Source organism: Protopterus annectens, chromosome 5.part0 (genome assembly GCF_019279795.1).
Source record: "Protopterus annectens isolate FY-2018-M chromosome 5.part0, PAN1.0, whole genome shotgun sequence".
NCBI lineage: Eukaryota > Metazoa > Chordata > Ceratodontiformes > Protopteridae > Protopterus > Protopterus annectens.
This window is the reverse complement of record NC_056735.1, coordinates 615,253,245-615,272,618: the sequence shown is the minus strand read 5'-3', so window position 1 is coordinate 615,272,618 and position 19,374 is coordinate 615,253,245. Positions and strand designations below refer to the sequence as shown.

General features: G+C 37.9%; 1 pseudogene; it reads right to left on the bottom strand.

Annotated features, from left to right (window-relative positions):
* Window positions 1-10,945: 10,945 nt before the first annotated feature.
* LOC122802177 lies at window positions 10,946-13,911 on the bottom strand (annotated as a pseudogene).
* Window positions 13,912-19,374: the final 5,463 nt, after the last annotated feature.

Here is a 19,374-nt window from a genome sequence, read left to right as displayed (position 1 = left end):
ATCTAGCTATGTTATTATAGCAGCTTGAGAGTTTGTTAAGATCAGTTTTATTTAGGTTGGCAAGTAAAGGGGAAGCATAAAAGAGGGTAGAGAGTAGATGGGAGTGACATTAGGAATGGCTTTATCCTATATAGTGAGCCAGGTTTTCTATTAATGGTTTTGATAGTTTTGTTAATGTGCACATCAAACTTGACTGTTATATACAATATCTCCTAGGAGTTTTGTATGGGCATCTGGGGAGATTATGGTACCATTATTAGATTTAATGGAGAGAGATATCACCGTGGATTTTTGGGTGGGGGAGAAAAGTAGAAGCTTTGTTTTGCTAGGATTTAGAATCAGACAGCGAGCGGCAAGCCAATTCTCAACTAGGTTAAAAGTACTCTGAGTAATTGTTTGCTGCTCTGTTTGTGAGGTGCCAGTACAGATCAACGTTGAGTCAACTGCGTATTGAATGCATTTAGGTTTAGAGATGACAGTGAGGAGGTCATTAATAAAAATAGAAAACAGAAGTGGTCCCAAAATAGACCCCTGGGGGACACCTAGGGTGCTGGGTAGGAAGTTTGATAGTTTGTTCTGCCATAAGATGGATTGTTGTCTGTTGTGCAGATAGGATTCAAATCACTGGAGAGCGTGATTGCCTAGAGACATTGTTGCTTGGGTGTTGATGATAAGATGGTGGTTAACATATCAAAAGCCTTGGACAGGTCCAAAAAAAGGGCTGTGGATAGCTTGTTGTTGTTCCTGTTATAGTTTATTGCATTACAGAAGGTGAGGAGGGCTGTGGTAGTACTATGATGTGGCCTGAAGCCATGCTGAGAGTTAACCAGTAGTTTGTTTTGGGTTAGAAAGTACAGAAGTTGTTTACGGATGCATTTTTCCATAATTTTTGCCAGAAGTGACAAGATGGCTATGGGTCTATAATTAGATAATTGACACGAGATATTTTCCAGATAGAGGGGACTGAGGCCTCTGATATGGATTGGTTAATTAGAATGGAAATGGGGTACACTATGGTGTCAGCAGCAAATTTGCAAATGTATTTATTTATTTTATATTTGTTGAAAGGGTTTGTCCGACTGGGCTACAAATTCCAATTTTCAGCAGAGGACTGAGGAGAAAAGCTCCAGCTGAAAATAGAAATTTTACATATTGAATACATATAGAAATACATTCATCAGTACCACAGATTACTGCATTAAGTGCCACACATTACATTCATCAGTACCACACATTATTGCATTACAATGTCATACATTAAACTGTGGCAAGTGAAATACATAGAAATACATTTATCAGATGGATACATTCATAATTACGTATTATATACATAATAGTGCAATAGTTACATAGCTGAAATATTTTACTAGTTATGTTTGTACAGTGATGTACCAAGAGGTGAAGATAATGTAGTAAGTTTGTTTATTGAAGGGAAGGAAGAGAGAAGAGAAGTAGAAGGTTATAGGGGGGTGTTTAGGGAGATAATTACATTGACTAATAGCACTCATTTAGTTAAACTTATACATTTTAGCAAAAGAACAAGCACTGCCACAAATTCTACACTTACTCTTGTAAACTGAACTTTAACTGTCATCATAACTGTATTAACATTTCACAGCCATATACAATGGTTAGACCAAACAGGTTACACATTACTGCTATTTCATCCATTTTAACTGTGTCATTATAGTATGCTCTGCTATTACGACTTTTCACACAATTAGGTTTATAGGTTCATAGGTTGGTACTGGGCTATCGGCCCTAGGGCCTATACAAGCCTAGCCATAACAATTCCCTGGATATTTCTTCTCACAATATTTACTTCTCTGGACCCCTGTCTAGCAGGGTGACTGACATGATCCCAGGGGTAACTTTCCTTTCTCCCATCCAATCATCAAGGTTCCTTTTGAAGAGGGCCAAGGAGGCGCTCTGCTTGACATGTATGGGCAGTCTATTCTAGACTATGGAGAGTCTCTGGGTCAGGAACCTATCCCTCCATCATGTTTTTTTTCATTGTGATGACAAGGTTTAGATCCCTGGAGCATGTGGCTTTGAGGGATTGGGATTTCTTTAAGTGGAGCATGTCCCACAGCTCAGGATCTGACATGACCTTGTATGTTAAGCAGAGATCGTCTCTGAGTAGCCGATATGCCACAGAGTATAGCTGGAGTTTTTTCAGACGGTCAGCATATGGCATCTACTTTAGGCCTGTGATTTTTTTAGTGAGGTATTTCTGTGGCCTTTCCAGCTGTTGCAGATGTCTTGTGAGGTACATACCAAATGGGGCATTATACTCTATAATGGGTCTAATGAGGGATGAGTACAGTGGGACAATGACCTCCTTTTTTCTGGATGAAAAGCCCTTAGTGATGAGGTGTGCCACATAGAAGGATTTCCTGGCTGTTGTGGCGATGTGGTTATCGAAAGTGAGACCACTGTCTACCTGTGTCCCTAAGTCTCTCATCACACTTTTAATGTTTAGTGTACTGCCACCTATGTGGTAATTCATGGGTACATGTTTTTTTCCAAAGGTGATAACTATATATTTCTTGGCATTAAGCTTGAGCCCATGGTTCTAATGCCAGGCATCTGTTTCTGTAAGGCCTTTTTGTAGAATATCCACATCATTTGAGGATTCAGTAATGTCTCCCAGTTTGCAGTCATCTGCGAACTTTGTTAGCCAGAGTGTCTTAGTTGTTGGCCTGTACTTCAGAGAAGTAGATGCCAAACAAGAGTGGTCCCAGGACTGAAGCCTGAGGTACTCCACTTGTCACTTGTCTGGAGCTGGATTTGGAGTCAGCTACTTTTACAGAAGTTTATCTATGATTCCAGAGTGGGGGATGGTGTCGTAGGTCTTGGCAAGGTCCAGATAGGCTGTGTGGACTGTCTTACCCTTGTCCACAGCTGTGGAGACTGATTTGAAGAATTCGATCAAGTTCAGAAGACAAGATCGGCCCTTCACAAACCCAAACTGGGTGGGGTCCAGTGTTTGAAGGTTGACAATGTCTTTGTTTATAAGTTCCATGATAATGCATTCCAAGCCCTTGCAGATCAGGCTCATCAGACTGATGGGACACTAGTTCCCGGGATCCAAGGTGGATCCCCACTTGTGGATTGGGATAACTGTAGCTGTGTGCCACTCAGTGGGCACAAAGCCTGAGGTGAGGATATGATTAAACATGACACTTAAGTGAGTTGCCAGTTCATTTTGTAGTTCATGTAGTACACAGCCTGGGATGTCATCTGGTCCCATGGATGCTGTATTCTTAGCTTTGGGAAGTGTGGTTTCTACCTGTGTGGCAGTGATTACCGGAATTTGGCAATCTTTTGGTATTGAGATGGGCCCTTTAGGGGGTGAGAGGGGGGTGAACTTGGCACTAAATCTATCTGCCAGGTTATTGGCAGTATCCTTGGGATCAGTATATTTAATGTCATTCTGTTGAAGCTCAGAGCAGATCTGAGCATTGCTATTTAGATTCTTGACATAACTATAGAATGTCTTGTGGTTGTCTGGAATCTTTGGCAATTTTATTTTCGTAACTAGCTTTTGAGGATTTTATGAGGGATCTCGGCTTCTTACTGAGGCTGGTGAGGGAGTTTTTTGCATACTGGATTTTCCTCTTTTCTGTAACAGTTTCTTCCTTCTGTTGTATAGTTTGTTTATAGCAGGGGACCACCAGATTGGCTTTCTTTTTTTGGAGGACAGCATCTTGGTTCTATTTGGGATGGCACAATTCATGCACAAGTGGATGTGCTCGTACAGTGCCTTAGTGTAGGATTCTACAGTTGAACTTTCAGATCCCGTCTGCATGGGTGTCATGAAGTTTGTCACTTCTGACTTCAGTAGCATGAAGTTGGCTTTGGAGAAGTTATTTGAGGAGGTTTCCTTACTGGGGGATGGGGGTGGCATGTGGATGTCAAGGGTGATTTGCTTATGGTCAGACCTGACCAATGACGGGGTGACTACTGCTGTGGAGCATTTTTCTCCCATGTTGGTAATGACCCAGTCTAGGATATTGGAGCCCATGGTGGGACAATGGATTAGTTGATCCAGGGCATTGGAATTTATGAATTCCAAGAACCGTTAGGAAAAGGAGTTGGTACCTGAATAGTTTTCCTAGTTAATGCAGGGTAGTTGAAATCACCCAGTATTAGGGTGTTTGGTTGTATCTTAATATTTTCCAGTATGTTTAGAAATGTGTAGTGAGAATCTTGGGGCATGGTGGGGATCTGTAGCAAGCTACAATTTGGATTACAGTCTTACCTAGTGTTGGTTGCACCTGGAGAATTTCAGATGCATTGTGTTGGGCAACTAGCCTGGAGGTGTGAATATCCTTGGTAAATATGGACACTCCTCCACCTTTAGTGTTTCTGTCTTGGTTTTGTGGCCGAAAAGTGTAGTAAGAGTTGTAGCCTGGTATTGCAGGGGTGCTCTCTGGAGCCTTGAACTAAGTCTCAGTTACTGCACAGATATCGATGTTCTCCATTTTTAGTAGTGCCTCAAGAGAGTCCATTTTGAGGTTTAGACCTTTAGCATTGAGTAGCATTACCTTCAGATTTTGTATGCTTGTATCTGTTATGGGTGGTGGTTTTGTCCTTTGAGCCTTGCCTAAAAAAGGCACTATAGGGGTGGCAAGAGCTTTAGCCAGTAACCTGAATCCCAGGGGTGACAGGTGCAGACCATCTCTGGCAAAGCATTGTGGTTTGTTAATCATGTCTTCCCAGGCAGACAGATACTGGATCCCCTTTGAATGACACCAGAAGCTTAGCCAATTGTTGAAGTCAATCATTTTGTCCTTATACTGTGGTATAATTCTGGGCAAAGGCAGGATGCTACTCAGGGCTAGGGTCATAACTGCCTGGGCCACATGATGCAAGAGCTCTTCCATGTCTCTTTTGCATGTAGTCCAGGGAGGTACATCTCAAGTCATTCACTCCAGCATGGACAATGACAGAGTCGTATTTGTACTTGTTGTGGAGTGACTTGAGTGCATGCATTAAGTAGCGGATCCTGGCACCCGACAGGCAGCTGACTGTAATTTTCTCCTTGTAAAGCCTGGTGAGTGGGACATCAGTATGCCTGACTATAGAGTCACCTATGACTAAAGTGTTGGGTACATTGTCTTGCCTTAGGGGCTGTTGTTGGGTGGCACACTGGTGTTGTGAGCTATATGTCACTTTGATTGTGACTGGTGTTTGTTTGTGTTTCAGCTTCGGAAGTCCTTGTTGCTTGGGCAGGTTAATGTTAAGGGCCTCCGCATATGTGGGTTTAGTGCTGCTATGTGTGGGTGTTGATGGTGTGGGTTTTGAAGGGTTATGAGTTGCTTGAGGTGTAGTGCAGGTGTTAACCTTCTCCTCTTGACTGTTTAGCACAATCTTGGCTGGAGAGAGCTTTGCTTCCAGTTTGGATATGTAACTGCATCTCTCTCAGGTTGTAGTGCTGGGTGGTAGAAGGAGAGGGTTGTCTGTGTACATGAGGCAGTTGCTGCATTGCCCCTGTATGCCCAGATTCACCAGGTGGAAATCACCAGAAGCTGACCCTTGGACATGCCTGTTTAGGTGCTTTTTTTGTAAAGTATAAGAGCTGTTATCCCTTACCTTTGCAAGGTACTTTGCAGTTATAGGCTGTTTAGTGCCTACGATTAATTTCTCCTTATTGACAAGGAGAGTTGAGTGCTTGTATCAGTTTCAGGCTTCCTAGTGCTTTCCAGCAGGTTCAAGAGGTCCAATTGTCTCATTTGGTTTGCTTCACGTGTTTATTCACACAGCTCTCATTATTTCATGCATTTATTCTGGTACTTTTATATATGGTAAACACATGTCTTTTCAGTCAGCTTTTTTATCTGTAGGTTAATATAGCAATAACCCACGCCTGGGTGTGGGTAATGCTGGATTTACCCACGGTTGGCATGGTTTGGTCCCGAGGGTGAAATCCCCGGGACCAAACAAAGCCAACCGTGGGTAAATACAGCATTACCCACACCCAGAAGTGGGTTATTGCTATTATGCCATGACATTATTTAAGAAAAGAAACTATTACTTTTCTTAAATAATGGCATAGTATAATGCCTGTTTACTGCCCTTCCGCAGATGTCTGGCATCCGCGGCAGTTCTGATCTACTGCGCGCCTGCGCAGTACATCAGAGCTGTGGGCAAAAGCAATGGAGAAAGCAAGATCTCCGTTGCTTTTTTTTACTGTTTTGCTATGTTAAATGGGTTTAACATAGCGAGACAGTTTTAAAATAAGCAACGGAGATGTCCGTTGCTTATTTTAAAACTGTCTCATTATGTTAAACCCATTTAACATAGCGAAACAGTAAAAAAAGCAACGGAGATCTTGCTTTCTCCGTTGCTTTTTTTTTAAAACCTGTCTCGCTATGTTAAATGGGTTTAGCATAGCGAGACAGCTTTAAAATAAGCAACGGAGATCTCCGTTGCTTATTTTAAAGCTGTCTCGCTATGTTAAACCCATTTAACATAGCGAGACAGTGTTTTAAAAGTAGAGTTATACTAATGGAAAAAAGTCCGGGCGACCGGACCTTTTTCCATTAGTATAACTCGATTTACAATGTGCACGCTGGCCAATCAGCGCGCACGTTTTGGGGGGGTCATGGTATAATCAGTTTGTTTGCTCTACAAATATCTGTTGTGTTTTAATCAAAATAAAATAAAAAAAACAGAAGGAAACCATAAGCTAGAATTTATTAATAAAACATTAAACTGCTTAATGTTTTATTAATAAATTCTAGCTTGTGGTTTCCTTCTGTCTTTTTAATTTTATTTAGTTTGTTAGTTCAGTTTATTGTTTTTTTTGTGGAGTGTTTTAATCAACAGTTTACTTCTCAGGCCGACACTCTGTATACCAGGAACAGTTCTGTCTCTTATTAATGAAAAATAAAGAATCGCAGAGTCTGCATAAAACATTTTTGCACGTGCACACCTTTGAGCATGTAGGATCTTGCCTCTGAGCATGTAGGATCTTGCAAGACATCAGCTTAGTACTATTAGAGGCATTGTTGCAAATACAGTGGCTGCAGAAATAATCAAATTCAGTCATGTAATTACAGGAAAACATACACATCAGTTAAAATAGATGAATAACAGATCTGTGCAATTATTCCATGGTTATTTTTACCTAAAAGATTTCAAAACTTTGACAAGATGTACAGTAGATTTGCACCACAGTGGCAAATATAAATGTGAAAAGTTTGGTGTGTGGTACCACCACTGTTATATGCATCAGTGAAGCTATTAACCCTATTGGGTGAGAAATAATATGCTTTGGTTCCCAGCTGAAGTGACGTGAACATCAATAGGATATAAATCTTTGTCAGTGAGTAAGATGTTAAATTATACCAACTACAATTGTAGGACTAAAACAATAGTACTTAAAGGATGATAGCAGTATAAAGCCTAGATGTTTTGAATTGCCGTTGTAATTGTTTGCGACAGGATTTTTTTTTTTCATTTTGAAATAGTTTTTGACAGTTTTGAATGATGTTAGAATTCTTACCTGATTTTTTTTATCACAGAACTGTTCAATGAGTCTGCTAAGTTTAATTACAAATCTACTTTTAATCTCTTCTATCGTTCATGTCTTTTAATGTGGCTGAATTTTATTTTACTATAATCACATATGTATGCATATCTGTGTTTTGGCAAAAACTCCTTAATAAAGTTGAAGATGGCATTGGACAGTGATTTAATACAATTTGTACACTCTTAATGTATTTGACAACTGCATTTGGTTAATATCCCTTAAGTAAGTTTAAATACAAGATGATGTGTGGAAAAAAACCCTTTAGATAGGGTTGTGCAGATTCATTTTTCTACTACTTTCACTTATTGAATCTTAGGCATATTGTATACTACCAGACCATTTACTGTACCTACCTCAGGCATGTTGCATACTACCTGACTGTTTACTTTACCACAGGCATATTGCATTCTACCAGACCATTAACTCTACCTCAGGCATATTGTATACTACTGGACTATTTACTGTACCTCAGGCATAATGTATACTACATGACCATTAAATGTACCTCAAGCATATTGTATACTACCAGACCATTTACTGTACCTCAGGCATATTGTAGACTATCAGACCACGTATTGTACCTTAAGCATGTTGTATACTACTGGACCATTTACTGTACCTCAGGCATATTGTACACTACTGACCATTTACTGTACATCAGGCATATTGTATACTACCTAACCATTTACTGTACCTCAGGCATATTGTATACTACTAGACCATTTATTGTACCTCAGGCATACTGTATACGAATGGACCATTAACTGAAATTCAGCTACATTATATACTACCAGACCATTTACTGAGCTCAGATATATTGTATGTCTCAAGCACTTTACACTTTGACAGTGATGTGGAAAGACTAAATCTTCTTTCACATATTCACATATTGTATATAATTTTAATCATATATTGTTATTATCTATAACGTTAACCACAAAAGTTACATCTTCAAGCAGCTTCACTTCTTTATAAATTAAATATTACATTGCAAATCTTGTTTTAAATCTTTTCCTCCAATTTTGCTTATCTTTGTTTTAACTTCTAATCTTTGCATTTGACCACAACTACCCCAAGTCTAACACAGGCATTTTCTATATCCATATTATTCTCCTTATAACTACTTATCCCACTGTATTGTTTTAATTAGATCAGGATGCCTTCTTTCTACAAATTTTACTTTCTGCTCTATGGTTAGCAGCATATCTATGCATGGATACGAAACTGTTATCTGAGTTTTCAGACAATGCAATTTATTTAACTTTCTTGTGTATTTCTTTGTTAAAGTAGGTGATAGAGTTTGTATTTTAATATATACCATTTCTGCTACATTTTGATATGAATCATTCTTGAATAACTGTGGCAGATTCATGAAAGTGTACACTAAAGGGGTGGCGAAAGCCACATAACTATGGGCTAGGCTTATAAATGCCCTTGGGCAGATAGCCTAGTATGAACCTATGAACTAAGTGCAGCTATCATATACTTGTCTATACAGCATATCTATGCATGGATACGAAACTGTTATCTGAGTTTTCAGACAATGCAATTTATTTAACTTTCTTGTGTATTTCTTTGTTAAAGTAGGTGATAGAGTTTGTATTTTAATATATACCATTTCTGCTACATTTTGATATGAATCATTCCTCAATAACTGTGGCAGATTCATGAAAGTGTACACTAAGTGCAGCTATCATATACTTGTCACGTGATAACACACAAACTGACTACATAAGTGAAAACCTAAGAGCCTAAGCACATACAGATATTAAAACTGCTGCTTGCAAAACTCCACAACCTTTACTTATCCATGTAATGGTTGTGCTCTGTTAGCATCCACAAAGACAACCACCATTGGCACATATTGTAGCTGCAGCATTAACAAGGTATGTCTGGAACCACTATGGAAAAAAAAAAGTATATAACTGATTATTCTCACATGTAAATTCTTATACGTTCCTAAGTGGGAACATGTCCCTGGTGTACGGTAATGTCAATAATAGGTTATGACTGATGTTTGCAATAAACAGCTATGGATTTTGCCTAATACTGTGCATCAAACATTTCAGTTGACTACTGTAGATAAACCAGTGAGCAAGTGAATGGTAGCATTAGTTACACAAGTATACCAATAAGCAATACTTAAATATCCACATTGACAGCATTAGTAAGAGTACTAACAGAAACACAATGAGGGTCAACAACTATATAACAATCATTGACAACTGGGTATGAATGAAGATTAAAACATTTATTCTGCAATACATTTACATTAAAGCAAACTTCTGAGAAGACAAGCACTAGCTAGCCACACTGTGCATCATATATACATATATATATATATATATATATATATATATATATATATATATATATATATATATAAATAACCCAAATTCACAAAAAATGTGCAAAGGACAGGGTACAGTTATCATCACTTGCATAGGGTGTGGGATGGAGTACAAGAGGTCAACTCTGACACAAAAGAAGTGAGTGCATGAAAGTAAAACAAAAATGTATTCCTTAAGTATCCAAATGCCAGGGCCAGTAGCAAGATATTTCTGGCAGTCAGCAGTACTATTTAAGTGCATGTCTACATGAGCACAATCATGCACTGTGCTTAGCACTATGTCCTGGCATTCTGGACAGTTGTCAACCATGCATGGTAGAATAATCAGTTCAACATTGTTGCCCCTGACTACAACAATTACCTCTTGCAGGAGTTGCACTGCTAGTTCCATGGACCTGGCTAGAAGTCAGGTACGACCTGAATGTGAGTGATGTCTGTTGGATGAGCTGTCATTGTGACTATGTCCTTGACCATGACCATGTGGCCTATTAGGTCTGAGTATGGACTCCACAATCACTGATGGAGTAGGGGAAGTAGTGTCACCACAGGAGAGGGATTGTGTATAGCCACGTTATCTAACATTGGACAATCTAGTGGCTCTCTGGCCACATGAATGTTGACTCTCTGCTGGCAGACCTTCCATTTCAGGCATGGACCAATCCAAAGTGTCATTCATCCTGTCCAAGGAGTTCCCCATACACTTCAGACAGTCCCACACATAAGAATTCATAACTTTTGGTACTTGAACCATCGCTTCTGAGGCCTAGCTAGTACATGCCAGTGCTCCGTGATGGACCTACACATACATCACATGGTACCTACTGACACACCAACATCAGGAGGATGGTGGACAGCCTCCTCTGAGCATCTCTACCAAGCCATCTGTATGGCATTGTGCGCTCACAATAGGAAAATCAACTAGTTCTGAAACTGGAGTAACCAAACTACTCTGATCAACTGTGACACCCTCAACCTGTCCTATGTCTGAGTGTCATGGGTATGAGTACGCATACTAACTGCATCTGAAATAGGGGCAGAGGATGCTGCAGGCACAATCACAATGTCAGACTGACTATCGTCACCTCAGACTGAGCCACTTCATCGCCACTGCCATGATCAGAAGCTACTGATATTCTGAAATCAGGTGGTAGGAGTTCCACAATGTCACTGCGAAGATCACCTATAATAACAAGTAATCAGCACAACAAAGAGAGAAACAGAATACAAACTGATCAAACTTATTTTATGTGAAATGTATATTAAAAAATAAGAGACGCTACTGCATTGAGAAAGAGCTGACTTTCAGTTAGACATACATCTATCTTAGGATTGGGAGGGTGGCCTAATGGTTAAGGTGTCTGTCTTACAAACAGAAGGTGCAGGGTTTGATTCTCACAAGGGATAATTGGCTAGGCTTAAAATGGCCCACAAGGGCAGTTTGCTTAGTACTAATCTATGAACCTATGAATTACAATAACAAGAACACAAAAGGTGTGTTAACCATATGTAGGTAGTCATGTAAATGAAAACCAGATGTCCCTACATACAAAAAAGGGATATGAAAAATGGATGATAAGCATCACAACGCAAATGATACAAGGAACAGAAAATAATCTTGTTGACGGCTGAAGAATAAGGCACATCTCATACAATGATTTATTGTCCAGTTGACTCCTCCTTCTCGTTCTCCATCTGTGTCTCTTCTATCCTGCCCTTCTCACTGGATATATATATATATATATATATATATATATATATATATATATATATATATATATATATATATATATATATATATATATATATATATATATATATATATATATATATATATATATATATATATCTATATCTATGTATATATATATGTGTGTGTGTGTGTGTGTGTATCTGTCTATATATATATATATGTGTGTGCGTGTGTGTAAAATGAGAATTATTTAATTATGTTACATACCTAAAAGACCTGAAAGTTCTACAGTAGGCACATTTATGGCTGTCTTCTACACCACCCCAATGCCAATGATTCTATGTGAACCCTGTGCTGAGCTGTCTGTATCTCAAACAGGTGACAGAAACTCTTATGTTTCAGTCAGTGGTGGTTCAGTAGCAGGACCAGCCCCCGGCATACATATGTTCACTGGCAATTGCAGCTGCCCTACATCTTCCCATGTGATCATATCACTGACTCTGTGTCTTATTTTCAATATGTACATCCATGACCTCCTACAACGTTGATGTCCTTGACCAGCTGTGCCCAGATATGGTCATGGGAAGGCTTGTCAGCTTGGCATCTCTCCAAGAGGAGTAACCCATTGTGATGAATGATTACTTCTTTCTCAGCATCAATGTATGTTGGTTTATGGGGTACAGATGTCTTGGCTTCATAGCCCTGTATGACAGGAAACATAAAAGGAAGAAAAATGCATAAGTAATCCAAAAATGATTGTTAACAAAACACATATCCATGAATGTATACATCCATCTCGCACAAAATAAATGCAAAAGTAAGGCTCTGTAAGAGCACATACAAGTTAATCCAGACTTCCCAGCAAAAAAAAAAAAAAAAAAAAAGAAAGAAAGGAAATGAACAACAAATGCTATAGGTACACTGCTGCTTTAAAAAAAATAATGTACACCTTTCAAGAAAAACTGGATAAAATTTTTGTGGGTATCCACTTCTGTGAAGGGCAGCAAGGCATACATTACAGGTTTAACACAATTTTGTTTGCTAATAATGCAACACCCCTTTACCTTGTGAATCAATAATACAACACTCTCCTGCAATAAATGCTCAGCTTCCCACATAAAACACTCCATTAAATGTCAGCTAACATTCATTAAAAACATATTATTGGTTAAGAAGTAACTGTTGTAATTAGGATCATGGAATCATAGGAGGTCACTAGGTTAAAGGCCCTAGGGCCCTTACAAGCCTAGGCAAGTTCAACTCATGTTCCAAAGAGTGTTGGGTTCAAGCAGACATTGAAGTTAGTACCTATTGCCCCTGTTCAAGAGGGACACAGGTGGAACTCCTGGGGTGAATTTTTGGTTACCCATCCAATCATCCATTTTTTTTTTCAGAAGAGGATGTTTCTGTAAATGTAAAAGTCTCAAAACTGCTGCCAAGGCCATAATTCATATAAAAAGTCCCTTCACAGCACGTGGAACAGCACTAGAAAATGTTGGGCAACTCCCCAGTGCACACTAAAGTCATGATAGAGTCTTCCCCTCACTTCTACGCTCTTTTGAACTTAAAAATAAGCTAATTTGTGTGCAAGTAAAACCACATTACACAATCTTTGTTCCTGACAATTTGTGTGCGTCTTTGTTGTGCTGGTGTGTTACTTGCCAAATGTGGTGTGCAGGTGAGATTGGAATCATCCAAGTGCCCCACCCACATCCTTTCTCCTGCAGACAGTCCATAACTCATCAGCGTGCCCACAATACATTGTAGCAGTTGATGCAGCCACCTTCGGGCCATGACCATTCCTGCAAGGCAGCACATGTAGCAGTCTCAAACAACTCACTCACACCCTCTTTGGTCTTGGCTCAACGCTTAAGCACCAATATGGACAGTCATTGCCTTGACATCCTCTGTCTTTTTCAGCTCCTGATTTATTCAGGCAAGCTTGTTTCTCATATTCTTATAGTTTCTCAAGTCTTTTTTGTTGGCCACTAAAGTAATAGGCATGTTGGGACATAAGTGTTTTACCTCTGGCACCCACTTCTCAGGAATATTTTCTAGTAAGTCAGAGCTGTCAACTGGGAAGCACATTAGAATAACATCAGTGTCTGGGTATGAGGGGGTCTGAAGGCAACTGTAATCTTCCAGCCCAGCACTATCCCACAGTACCAGTTCAACCCACTTGCTCTCCACCCCAATGTCAAATACATAGTTCTCAAACACCATAGAAACATAAACCTTGGGGAACTCATTCTTACTGAACACAATGAGTAGGCAGGTTTTCCTGCAGGCACCATCATCAAAAACAACAAGCTTTTTACAGATAGTGTGCATGGGTAGCTGCCGAGACAACAAATTGTGAAGGGCTGTCTGTGCTACTTTGTAAGCATGTAAAAGGCAGGCAAATCTTTGGTTATTGTTTTCAACCGCACCACAGAGTAACTCGGCAGCTCTCTTGTCGGTATGGTTGATTATGTCTATCTGATGTAATTAGAGTACTGCAGTCAGTGTTTTTCATCTGACAGCACCAGTGCCACCCCAATGTGAAGAAAGAATTACAGCTCAAGCCTACAGCCCTCTTACTTCCACTTCTAACATGGCTATGTTAACAGCTAATTTGAAAAATGCAGACAGCAAATCAAATAAACAGGTGTATTGTGAAATGCAATCCATCAATAAGGCTTAAATACATCAATTAAAAAAATATCAGCATACTTTTGCAGAATGTCAGTTGCTAAAATAGAAATATGTTTTGAAAGCAAAAAGCACTATCAAACTATCTGGATCCAAACAGTCTCTCTTCCTATGACACAAGTTCCTCCCCTACACAATCCTCTTGATATAGTGCAGATCTAGCCCTTTGAGCACTGTAAATGAGAAAATAAGGTGTGAACTCATTTCCATTCATGACTTCCACTATCTGCACTAAGTGCAAGGAAGGTAAACCTGATGTAAGGACCTACACAATTGTGTCACATGCCCTAGTAGTTCAAAGACAAGCATTGAGAATAATTGCCTGCTAATGGCTTATAAGTTTGAATGATTAGTCTAACTGTAAGAGCAATGAGAGTTTTACAGTCATTTCTCTTTGATGCACATTTACCAAGGGTATGTGAGAAGAGACTTACTAGAAGATCTGTGAGTATATTAACTAATGTAGGACAGCAACATTCCTAACATTTGTGTGAAATGTTTAAAACCACACTGTGAGCCTGTGAGTAATTTTTTTCTGCAATTCTAACGAACTAGAGTACTCAATGAAACAGATATCAATGCAAATCACATAGCAGTCTTATTATAGAAGCATAGATAACAGAATGATGCTTGCAAAATAATAAGAAAAAAAGAACTGCAGTGTTTTAAATTATATTGTGTGAGGAAAGATTAGCATAACTGTTGCCAATATCACAGTTATCCACACATCTAAGTGGAAATCACAAAGGACTGCTTTCAGAACTTGGTTCTGTTGCACAAATGTCAGTTGATACTATGTCACATATTGAGTTTACATAATGTACATTTTGCTCTTCACAGTATATGTATGTGTCTGTGGCAAATACTGATAATAATCTGTCATGTGTGTTATGAATGCTTTGGTGTCATAGAATTCATATCCAGAAAAGGTGTAGTTTGTGTGAGTATACTGATTTTTAAGGAACACATGCTCATGTTGCAATACAATAGAGATGAAGAAATGTACATTTTAATTATTTGTTTCATAATACTTTTTTAAGTAATTTTTTTTAATTTCTCTTCATCATTTGTGTGCTGCTTGGCATTGCACACTTTTGACTGGCGGTGGTCCTAGACAGCAAACAAGAATTGACTTCCTAAGTATAAAACTGAACATTTTAAGTTGGGCCACCTTCTGTAACATGTCTAGTAGCATTCTGGACAGTACTCAGTGAGTAAGTTCCATCTGTTAGCTAGCTCTTTCTGCTGCACAATATGTAAGTAATGTGAACTTAGAGCCAGAGGCCATATAATGCAGAGTTTAAATTTTATATGCAGATATATTTTTACTTTATATAGAACAAATATTGACACCTAATATTATTTATCAAATGAACAGGCTAAAGCCTGTGATAAATGATAGACATCTTACCTTTAGTCCCTTTGAATTGATGTTACAAAGGTGTTGTAAACTTACATCTTCTCATTATTAATAACAATATGTGCTATGGATGTTGTGACATATGATATTTTGCTGAGTGTGCTAACACAAAAGCAGTAACATGAGAAATGTGTTCCTATATGTCATATATGCTGGAGAACTTATCCATATCTCAAAAGTGTTCAATAGATAGGCAGTGAAAAAGATATGTAACCTGTTTAAAGTCTCTCTTTTCATCTCTCTGCTGCTTGTAACACTGCAGGACCACAAGGAGCTGTGCTGAGTCTGAAAGAAGTGCAAAACCACGCAAATGCAGGTTTTCAGGCAGGGAACTTGAAAGAGATAGGAATTAGCCCAAAACAGCCAATAAGCTACTAGTTGCTGGGCTGAGACCACTCCTCCAGGGACAGATAGGCTGCTCAAAGCTCCCTACTCTCACTGGTGAACAGAGAAGCTTCCTCCTAAACAAGTAAGGATATGGGCAGCACAGGAACTTATACCACAGCCCAGAATTCAGCAAAACCTGAAATCTGGACTACTCTAATTCAGAAAAGGCGGGAAACAAGGATATAGATATATATTTTTTTCTTTTTTCAACAGAACAACAGTAACTTAAAAGAAAAAAAAACTGTAAATGCTTTAAACAGGCTAGCACACTTGATTGTGTAGCCTACAACAGCTAAATAACACAAAAAACAATTTAAAGAAGTGTGGGAACAATAAAAATGCAAAAACAAAGCTTTTTTCAGATATTAGAATAGCTAGAAACTCGCTTTTCAGTGAGAATATGCAGTTGCAAGTAGAAAGGCAGAGAAAATAAATACTTAATCTGTTTAAAGTCTCTTTAATCTCTCTGCTGCTTGAAACACTCTGCAGGACCACTAGGAGCTGTGCTGAGTCCAAAAACCTGGATAGATACATAGAATAATACTGATGTTGTAGTCCCTTGTTCATAAATCAGTTTTGACCTAAGATTTCTGTAAGCGTTCTCCAGTGTTTCTGATAGTAGGATAGTTTATTTTGGCTTTGTGTAATTAGTTTACTGGCTAATAAGTACTTTATAGCCATTCCTTTAAATTCTTCCCATGTGATATTAATTTTATCTAACCAATTTTGGGCTATGTATGATTTCATCATTGCACACAGTGTGACTATGATGTGTTTATTTTCATAGGAAAATTTGAAAGGGAATGCATGTAAAATTGCCATTTCCCATGACAGGGTAGATTTAGTGTATCTCTTTTTTTCTAACATGGCTGTTAACGAACACCATAATTTGTGAACATTCTTACAGCTCCAAAAATATGAATAGTGTCTGCAATGCTGTTTCGGCATATGGCCCAATAAGGAGAGTATTTGTTTTTCTTTTGGCTTTTCCCAGTTAGGGGTTGCCATAGCAGAACTCCAGTCCACTAATGATTGGTAGTCGATATTTATGGTTCTGAGGTGCCAGCCCGATGCCCAACCTTCAACGAAGGCACGCCCATTCACGCATGTCTTTCGAACACCACTCAACCATGGAGAGGACATGCAGAGTCCACACAGAATGCACTCCAGCCGAGAATCAAATGGGAGAACCTCTTGGTGTGAGGCGACAATGCTACAGCTGCACTTGAAAGTTTGAGGAATTAATTTTACTTAGAAAACGTGTGTGATAAGCATTGTTATTAATCATAATTTGGGTGTAAATTAGTTATTTGAGGATGTTAGTTTCAAAGTAAGCTCAATTGCAGCAGATTTATGTTCAACAGTGATCTTATTATTTTTCTCTTCCAAAAAATTTGAATATAGAAGTGCATCTTGATATTTAATTTTTGTTATTAATCTACTGGTATTTGAAATATTAGATCTCAAAAGTAACAGGTTAATAATTTGTTGATATAGCTGCATGTCTTGGTTATCTATTTTAACAGTCATAGTAATTGTGTTAATCAGGTATGTTAATTGGCTGATTATGATGTTATAACTTTTATTTACTTCAAATCATTGCCTGATGTTTTCAATTGAAAGGCTTTGGACCTGATAGAGATCCCATACAGTGATGTTTTTGATTTTAGGGTACTGAGTCAGGTTTATCATAGTATTATTTAGTTTAATATTAGGTTTAAGGTGTATTGGATGTCCCAGTACCAAAGTATCTTTAAGATTTAGGGAGGATACCAGCTTTTGAAATATTATTGTGCTTCTTATGATTATGGGGTGTACCTTAAAATACTTTAACGTCTTAGAATTCAAAAAAGGTACTGGTTTAGGATTTAAATTACATGAGAGTAGATGATTGTAATATATTTTAATCCATAGTGGATACCATGCTTTGTTGAATAGTTAAAAAATTGCTATTTGTATAATTCAACAAGCATTTATAATGTTATAATATGTTTGAAATTCAGGTAGACCTAGCCCCCATTTTTGTTTGGGTAATGTTAATCTAGAATATTTTACTCTTATATTTTTTGGATGCCAAATATATTTACCTAGTAGTGTTTCAAGTTTGGAGAAGAAGTTTTTGGGTATATTTTGATTTATTGCACTAAAATGAAACAATAATCTTGGAAGAATACTCATTTTAACTATAGCCATCTTAGATAGTAGAGATATGTTGAGATTTAACCATTTCTTAGTGTCCTCAGTGATAGTAGTCCAGGTTTTGAGCAAATTATTTTTAGTCATATCAGACTGGGGGTGAGTGAACATGATACCCAGATATTTAAGATTATAATTGACTATTATTTCAGTTTTGGAGAAATATAATTCTTTATGTCCTAGAGAATTCAGAAGCAATATGACTGATTTTTTTGGGGGGTTAATGGCATAATTGGATAGTTGTGAGAATTTTTCAATTGAGTTTAATATCTTATTCAAATCTGTTTTGGGGAATTCAAAATAGATGTTTAAATCATCAAGCAAAAGTTGTATAATTTATTGGGATTTTTGAAATATTCATAAGATGGTGATAAGTTCTTTGTGTTATTTTAAAAAGTAGAGGGGCTATGTATATATTTAACAGATATGGTGATAGTGGGCATCCTTGCCTTGTACTGTTTACAAGTTGAATAGGTTTTGATTGCTTTTTTTTTATAAATAGTGTTGTTGTGGCATTATTGTAAAAGCCCTAACCATTGTTTATATAGTATTCAGGAATGCTAAATTTCTTGAGTATCTTTAATAAAAAGTCAAAATTTACCCTGTCAAAAGCTATGGTTGCATCTACTGAGAGTGCATAACTAGGGCATTTATCATTCTCTTTTAAACTAATAATTGAATCAGTGCTGAGTGTTTTGTCATATATTTGTCTGCTGTTCATAAATCCTAGTTGTTCAAAAGATATGATAAGAGGTAATATTTTTTTTTTCTATTGGCTAGGACTGTAGAAAGAATTTTGATATCAATATTTATGAGTGCTATTGGCCTATAATTATTTGGATTTGATACTTCAGACTTGGGTTTTGGTATGGATACAGTTTTTGACTTATTGATATGCAAGTCTTTGGTATCATACTTTATTATGTATTCGTATACTTTCAGTAATATTGGAGCTAATTGTTTTTTGAAAGTCTTGTAATATTCCACCACATAACCATCTGGCCCTGGTGATTTGCCTGGTTTCAAACTATTTACAGCAGCAATAATTTCTTCTACATTTATGGGAGCTTTGAGGTTATTTATTTCTGCTTCATTCAGCA